The 8,874-nt window shown below is 39.6% G+C and overlaps 1 protein-coding gene and 1 long non-coding RNA gene across 2 annotated transcripts in view; one reads left to right on the top strand and one right to left on the bottom strand.

The window, feature by feature from the left end:
- Positions 1-682: 682 nt before the first annotated feature.
- On the bottom strand, positions 683-8,441 carry LOC140335588 (uncharacterized). Its single transcript, XR_011921730.1, has 2 exons — positions 8,153-8,441; positions 683-1,238 (listed from the first exon to the last, which is right to left on the bottom strand). It is a non-coding gene; the product is annotated as an uncharacterized lncRNA (long non-coding RNA).
- Positions 8,442-8,661: 220 nt separating this feature from the next.
- Positions 8,662-8,874, top strand: part of TLK1 (tousled like kinase 1) — a 131,499-nt gene continuing 131,286 nt past the window's right edge. Inside the window, exon 1 of the mRNA XM_072418320.1 lies at positions 8,662-8,797. The gene's annotated coding sequence lies outside the window, so the exon portion shown is untranslated. The remainder of the gene's footprint in view (positions 8,798-8,874) is intronic.

Below are 8,874 nucleotides of genomic sequence, written 5' to 3'. Positions count from 1 at the left end.
TAATGTATTGAAAATCAAGTTTTTGGCATTCATTGCCTCTGATTTCTAAAGCAAGGTTCCTAACAGTTACTAAAAATGGTAAATGTAACAGAGCTATGTATTCATTCAAGGCAATTGTGTGTATAACACTGTCAATAAAAAGCAGAATTAAAGTGTCCCTAGAAACTATTTTAAAGGGAACCATTCTCAACACTCCCTGCCTAAGCTAATTTGCCTACTACAATCCCGTGTGCCACAAATTAGATGGCAGAAACTAAACTACGGGCACAGTTACAATACTTTGGGTTGTTTTTCCTAAAAACATGTTTGTCTACCTAGCCTGTAGATATAAACAGTTCAACAAAATAAAACAGCCAGGATAGTGACATAACTTTTTTGCAGTTATAAATTACAACCTGGACACCTCCTTGACACCCAGTTTAGGCAGTGAAGTGGCAGTAAAAAATTACCTCCTTTCTTCTTCTGCCAGCACAGGTGCACTGCAGAACATTTGAGTGCAGGCATTCCTTTAAAATCGGTTATTCACCATTTTTGTATAACATTCTTTATTTAACAAAAATAAGGTAAATTGACAGGCAGTTATAAGAAAACACATTATAGATAAAAAAACAATATCAACATCCAAACTGTGCAGAGAACATGAAAATAATCTGCATACAAAAGTAAGAGAAAACATGAGCAATTATTTAGTGTTACACCAATTTTGATTTATTTGCTTGTGAGATTTATTAGTACATTGAAATAGTTTAGGAAGAACACACAATTGTTACTGTTTTTAAAGCTGCATGGAGTTCAGCTCTGTGCAAAAGGTCATCTGTCAGTATGATTTTGGATTTTAGGAGGTAAGCAAAGCTCCAAGGAATATGTAAAAACCTAATACCAACAGGGTTCTGGAGAAATCTAAACTCTGAATTTTGCAGGATTTTAGTATATTTTTCTAAGTGCAATTACAGTTTCGATACACCAATTTAATGTCACCCCAAAAAAGCCAAGAATTTTTTCATCAATTTTTCTGTAAGGTTCATCATTTTAATAAAACTAGTGCATTCCCAGTTGTCTCTTTAGCTGAGCAGTGAAATTATTCATAAATGCTTTGCTTTTTTTTCGGAAAGTTATCTTTAGAATCCTCCAGTGGATTATGGGTTAACAATTCATAAATCTGACATCCTCCTTTGAAAAAAACAAATTAATCTCTAGCAATGGCTGGCTGTGGATGCCTTGTCATTTCGACTTCTCTCCTGTAGCAAAATGGAAAAAGAAAAAGACAAAAATATTAAACACATAGATCAAATTGCAATAAGATTGGAGTATTGAGCTGTTTATTGTTTATAGGCAGAAATGTATTTCTGTGAGACGGTGAATCTGCTTCTTCTCCTGCTGAATCTCTAGGTGAAATCTTTACCAGAGTGGAAAATGAATCATAAGGTAGACACTTGGGTTATGCACTTGGGCTGTATTTGTCCTAGAGAATGAATCAATGGCTATCCCCACACATGATAAAGCAGGCATGAGGAGCTATTTAAAGACCCTAAATGATATTTTGGTATTATTTATTGTTAAATATGGGGTTGCAGTGACATAAATTGGTAATAAAGCAGTATAAAAAACTGGAAGTAAAGGGGTCATGATGTAGCTATTAAAGGACAGGAAAGACAGTTTAGAAGCTCATCCATATTTGGAGGGAGGATTATACTCTTCAAAGATTTCCATCTGGCAGATTTATGCAGTAGGCAAATGTGCTATAATTAAGACTTAATTAAAGAACACCTGTCAGCAATCAAAAAGATACTTGGCTGACTAAAAGGCAAGAACAGCAGCACATCTTCTTGATCACCCCCAGACCCCAAATCCAAGTTATTTAATATCAACACTTAGGTCTCACCCCTTCCTTCACCTCCCTATAGGGCAGTGACTACGATAGACAACCTTTCTGGTCATTAAAAAGGTGCAAACCAGATATTGATTTTGCATTAAAGTTTGATGTTTATTATATTACTCCAGCCAGGGGTATTCAAAAAATGTAAAGGTTGAATACTTACTGTATTATACACCTACATGTGTATTTTGCATGGTACATCAGTATGCTGTGTATTTTGGTTGTGCTGCAGTGTACTTTACGATCAGTTCTACCCCAATGCCACTAACCCTGAGGAAAATAATAATATGGACAATGTCTATTGCTGACCAGAAAACTTATTAGTCTAAAGCTTCATTCATGCTGCAACTTAAAAGTGCATAGTAAACTTTCATTGTAATGCACTGCAATGTGTTTTTAAAATACACTGATTTTTTTCAACTACTATGTAAGCTATGTCATGTTTACATGCTGCAGCATTAAGCGTTGTGATGCATTATAATGGAGGAAAAAGTGCTGCGCAAAAATTAAACATATACATATACATATAGAATAAAAGAGAGGTTGCATCAATAACTGTTTAGTGTAACAGAATAGTACTTTCTTTTCCATCTTCTAATATTTGTCAGATGCTGTAAATTTTGTGGAATAAGCTTGTGTTGCTGATAACTGTTGAATCATGTCAATATTTGTAGGCTGCCATTGCTGACCTCCTCTTTTTGGATGACTGGCTGTCATGGTGCACCAATTGATTTAAATTAATTTAAATTTCCCTATTTAATGTACAGCGCTGCGTAATATGTTGGCGCTATATAAATCCTGTTTAATAATAATAATTTTGACTAATCCCATAACCTGATGTTTTCAGAAACAATGGTCAACATTGGTATACCTCAAATTTCTCCGTTAACACCCACGGATAATTAACATTAAAGTGAAACTTTACTGGTTAGGGCTGCCAGGAGTTCTTGTCATAATATGCAAATGCTCCATATATTTGCTTTTATGGCAGTTCTGCATCTTAAAGCACCCTCTTTCAGAAATGTAAGGCTTGCATTCCACCCTCATCTCTAGAACTGCCGTCATGTTCCTCCAGGTCTGGTGTCTTCTTTTTTATTGTTGACTATTCATAGAATAAGTAATGCTGAACATGTGCACCTGAGATACTTCATCCAAGTATTCTGAAAGATTCAAGGTTTGTATACCAATATGCGAATGCACGGCTGTTAGTGTACTATAGAAGTAGCATTCCTAGCAGGCAGGTAAAAAAAAAGCTTTTATGGCAGACCTACAGAATCTTCTACATTCAAAATGTACCTGTGGGAAATGTTTGAAAAAAGGCCCCCAGGCAAACAGCCAAATGCACAGCTAAAGTACATTTTAGGGAGCAGTTTTATCTGCCAAAGTGTTTGTATTTCTATCTATCCAGTTCTGAGATTTACACAGCACAGGAATACATTTGGCACCTCTTGCAACCTCTTTAGCCTTCTGGCTGGACAGTGGAAGAGCACAGCATTGTGGTGTAAATGGGCCACCTAATGATTTGATAATGAACAAAGAACTGATCTAAGTTGTGTCTTTTATATCTTCCTCAAGTCAATGGGCCTTAATTTTTAAAGCTTTCCAAGGCTGGAGAGGATACACATTCATCGGTGAAGCTAGATGATCTGGCAAACCTGGAATGGATCTGGCCCAGCATTAAAAACATTTGCTTAGCAAATTAAGAAATTAATTCCAGGTTTGCTGGATCACCCAGCTTCACTGATGAAAGTGTGTCCTTTCAGCCTTGGAGAACTTTAATAAATCAGCGCCAATATCTTTCACATGTATAAGAGATTACAAATTCGAAAACATGAAGACATTTATATACAGTATATGCATACAATATAAAGGATTTTTATATCAAGAAAATCTCTACCTCTGTACCAGCTCTGCATTAAAAAGTACACATCTAGGAGATTAAACAGGAAAAAGCTATGTGTTATAGTCAAGGCAAAGATCTGTCTCTTGCTGTAGAGAGCTTCCTGTGTGCTCTCCCCTGAGACTTCACCTCCTCTATTCAGATCAGAGAGCTGTAATAGCTACACTGGGGAAATCCTCTTGTTCCTTGGGATGATGGGATTGCAGGCCTGCACACACATCACACAGTCACAATATTAACCTGTGAATTTGGTTTTGCTGTAATGGCTGTTTAAATAATGACTATATTTGATGTGAGGTGTTCCATGCTGAAACAAATATAGCATTTACAGACTTTTGAATAATATTTTGCAAATTTAAGCATGAAACAATTGAAGCACATACCTGGTTATATATGTGCTTCTATGTATATTAGCAGTCATTAACTAATCATATTTTTGCAAAAAAAGTAAAGTAAAAGTATAGAGGGAAGAGAAATTAAGTGACTATCACTAGTGACTCATCAGAGGTGAGCTTGGTGTGCCTTCGGATACTATATTATCCAGTAATACAAAATAGTGCCTATGTACACAAAAAGCAGAATAGTGATTCTAAATACACAGCCATATGTAGAAGTAGGGTACAGGTGCCTACTGAGCTGGGAGAGGGGGGGCCAACCAAGTATCCTAAATACACATTTGCCAACAAGGAACTTAGAGGTCCGGAGCATCATTGTACATATTATTACTATCATTAAACAGTATTTATATAGTGCCAACATATTACGCATCGCTGTACAATAAATAGAGGTAGCAAATGACAGACAGATTCCAACAAGGAAACAGGAACAGGAGGAGCCTGCTCAGAAGAGCTTACAATATAAGAGGAAGGGAAAATAGCACACAATAGGAGAAGGGATATAGATTGGTGGGTGAGTGTTTAGTAAACAGAAAACAAGCAGGCAAGTTTGAGTTTTGAGCGCTCTTTTAAAAATGCAGAAAGTAGGAGCAAGCTAAAAAGGACGAGGAAGACCATTCCAGAGTGGGGGCAGCTCTAGAGAAGTCTTGGAGCTGTGAGTGCAACGAGGTTATAAGTGAGGAAGTCATTAGTAGGTCAGGAGTGAAGAGAGCGGCAGAGGGAGTATTTTTCTATCAGGTCAGAAATGTAGGTGGGACAAGAACTGTGGAGGGATTTGAAGGCAAAGCACAGGAGCTTAAATTTGATTCTAAGGTGAATTGGAAGCCATTGAAGAGTACTACAGAGAGATGCAGCAGAAGAGGAGCGGTGGGAAGGATGGATGAATCTGGCTGCAGCATTCATGATAGATTGTGGAGGAGAGAGTCGGGTTAGTGGAATACCAGAGAGGAGGATGTTACAGTAGTCCAGACGAGAGATGATAAGCGTGTGTACAAGGAGTTTGGTGGTCTTCGGGGACAGATAGGGGTGAGTTTTGGAAATGTTGCGCAGGAGAAAATGACAGGACCTGGAAATGTTCTGAATGTGCACAGTGAAGGAGAAGGCAGAATCAAAGGTAACACCAAGACAACGTGCCAGAGGGGAGGGACGATTATCAGTGTTATTAACAGTTAGAAATGTGTGAGGTGGATGATATGTTGTTTTATCTAGGTTGAGTTTCAGAAACCTGTCAGCCGTAAGACTGTATAGAACCTTGTCTAGGACTGAGGGAGAAAAGCCAGGGGTGGACAGATAGATTTGAGTATCATCAGCATACAGATGGTACTGTAAGCCAATAGAGGATATGAAACTACGGAGAGAGGAGGTGTACAGAGAAAAGAGAACCGGTCCAAGGACGGACCCTTGGGGAACACCAACAGGGAGGAGAGTGGGCGAGGAGGAACTACCATTGATAGAAACTTGAAAGGAGCTGTCAGACAGGAAGCAAACCAAGAGAGAGCAGTGTCACTGATACCAATGGAGGGAAAAGTTTCCATGTCACTTAGCTCGTATGATGTCATTAGCTACTTTAGGGCTATTTTGGTGGAATGGGCAGATTGAATACCAGACTGGAGAGGGTCAAGGAGAGAGTTGGTGTTCAGATAGTCAGCGAGTCCTTTATAGACAAGGCACTCAAGAAGTTTGGAAACATATGGGAGATAGGACAGTAGTTAAAAAGTAGAGAAGTCTAGTGAGGGTTTCTTTGGGATAGGGAGAATCATGGCATGCTTGAAGTTGGAGGAGTAGATACCAGCAGAAAGAAAAAGGTTGAAGAGTTTAGGGAATGCGGAGGTCAGGGTGGAGGAATAGGCATGGAGTAGATCAGAGGGAATTAGGTCAAACGGACATGTAGTAGATGGAGATGATGAGAGAAGAGACTCCGTCCACAGTAACAGGGCTGAGGGAGGCCAGTGATGATTTACAGGTGGAAGGGGTGGATATGGTTGGAGTAGCACTGTGAGCAGACACCATGTCTGATTTGGACAATTTTATCTGTAAAGTAGGTGGCAATGTCTTGAGTAGAGAATCATTCAGTTCCTATGATACCAGTGTGGCAACCCCATTTTTGTGAGTTTTTGGTAAACAATAAAAAGTCTGTATGTCCGGATATGATTGTTTTAGTAAGCTCATAATCTTTTTTTCGATTATACATATTATTACATTGTTTATGCTTAGGCAGTTTATATATTTGTAGATGTTTTATGTACATTCTTGACTGACAATATTATAAAGTCTAAAGAAGCAGTGTATTGCAGCGAAATGTGAAGCCTAATTAACTTTGGACAGGTGTTCTTCTTCACTATGTGGTCCTTCTGCCTCAAATACTGCCATCTTCCTGTTTTTTAATGCATGTCTTGTTTTGTATATACATTTTATGCAAATTACTTTCCCTCATTTTAAAATTTTGTCTGAATAAAAATCTTTTTAATGCTATTTCTGTATCCCTAGAAAAATCCTCCCATTAAGGAGTTCTTTCTGGTCTCTTTCATATATCAGTTTCATATATCATCAAGTACCACTAAAATCAGGGCCTGAAGATGCTCCTTTGTCTAGCACTCCCTTTGTCCTTTATCTGGCTTTTCCAATAGATCACACCAGCCAGTACACTGATATTGAAGAATAATTACTGATATGACATAACACTTGTTATTGATAAATTTGTAAGGATACCCGACGTGCTGAAAGATTGTAAACTAGGTATTCAGGTAGGGGGAAAATCACATAGTTCTCTAACCTAAATTAATTTTGGTATATTATTGCTCTAGGTCAATGTTTCTCAACCAGGGTTTCTTCAGAGGTTGCTAGGGGTTCCTTGAGCGATTTGTAATGCTCAGGTCAATTGCAGTGACATCAATGATCTTTTTGCTTATCTGTAAAGGTAATATTTTTCCTTATGACCAGCAATGTAAATGTGACATTCTTCCTACTGACTACCACACTAATGTAATGTGAGCTGTGGATATAATAATTATAGCAGTTCACTGAGACTTAGTTATTTCAAGGAACCCCACATGTTAACCTCCCTAGCGGTTCATTTCTGTCCGGATTTATATGTATAAAAGCGGTACATTGTTTTACATGAAAATGTATTTTACATTGTGGGCCTGTAATTCTTAGGCATAACTCACCAAAATATGTCCAATATATAATACTAAACTTTAAATAAAAACAAAAAACAGTTAAAATCAGGGTGCATAAAAATACTGAAACCTGTAATATAACTCCACAGTAGCATATATAATAATTACTTTGTACTGGATTTATTAGTTATTTTGCATTGAATCCAATACAAAATAATTTGAAATTCCTGCCACGCACCAATGTCACCGGGAACTCCCGAGGAACGTCATCGCACTTGCCGAGGGACAGATCGAGGAAGAGGACGCGGCCCGAGGATGCGATCTGACTGGCAGAACACTGGAGGACGCCGATGGGACCAGATAAGTCTTTATTTTTTATGTTTTTAGCTACCCCGTGTGTGGCTCAGGGTTACCACTATCAGCTTTTTTTTTTTACCCCAAGCCACAAGAGGTTAAAACAGTAATGTAACATTGCTTTAGGCCCATCCACTATCTTCCCTTTCTGGATTATAAAGTAAGAACGATTTGGTTACAGAACCATGTGATTTTCCTCTTTATCTACCTTCTTATCCCCTGAAGAAGCTTACTTTGTGTTGAACGCGTTGGGCTACCTTTCTAATATGGCAAAAAGGACATTGGATACTTCAATGGTAAGGGATATATTATTATTATTAAACAGGATTTATATAGCGCCAACATATTACGCAGCGCTGTACATTTAATAGGGATACATTCCCAACACTGTTCTCACTAAGGAATGCTTTCTGTTTGGTACTGTAAAGATATTTCCTTGATTTGCCACACACATCTCCTCCTCCTGTGTCCACTCCTAGATGATTTTTGTTGTATTCTAGTACATCACCTGCTCCTCCATGGAGTGTATGGCTTCTAGCGGAGCTCAGAGTTGACCATAGGTAACTTAATGACAGAGGGTTCTGCTAGTCCTGTTTGGCACCCAGTGATGCCCATAGACCTGTGCCTACCAAGAACCAATCCAGCCCTGTTGACATACATGCTCAGAGCCTGGCAGTGTGATAATGACACGTGCACTCAGCATAGGCACTGACACCCAGTGCAGGTCACGTGCTGACAGACCTCACACACCTGTACGGGGCTTCCCTGCCTCCCTCAGCCACTCGGCAGTAAATCCCCGCACCCTCGCTGTGCTCCCTTCTCCTGCAGTCAGAATAAAGGTCACATGACCGGGGAGTCAGGTCCTCCCAGAGCTGAGCGGAGAAGAATTGAAGTGCGGGGTACCATGTCATATGTTCCAGGAGTGCGGGGCTGAGCGAGCTCCCGGCCGCGTCTAAGTCCTATAGGGCGACCACTGGCGGCGGACTGAGGTATCCGACAGCACGGACCGGCTCCTCTCTACAGCCCGGCGGTCAGGTGCTGCGCCCGAGCACCGCAGTCAGTAGCCGGAGCATCTAGCATGGAAACCTCTGCTGGGGAGCGAGAGCGAGGCTGAGGGGCGGGGCCACACGTCACCTGGCAACCATCACAGATAGTGAGTGACATTACCATAAAACTTTTTTTACTGGGTGGCTTCCACCTTATAACTTTATATCCGAGGGGGGGGACCCC

This window comes from Pyxicephalus adspersus, chromosome 7, assembly GCF_032062135.1.
Source record: "Pyxicephalus adspersus chromosome 7, UCB_Pads_2.0, whole genome shotgun sequence".
Classification (NCBI taxonomy): domain Eukaryota; kingdom Metazoa; phylum Chordata; class Amphibia; order Anura; family Pyxicephalidae; genus Pyxicephalus; species Pyxicephalus adspersus.
Note: the sequence above shows the minus strand (reverse complement) of the source record. Positions and strands in the feature narration are given on the sequence as shown.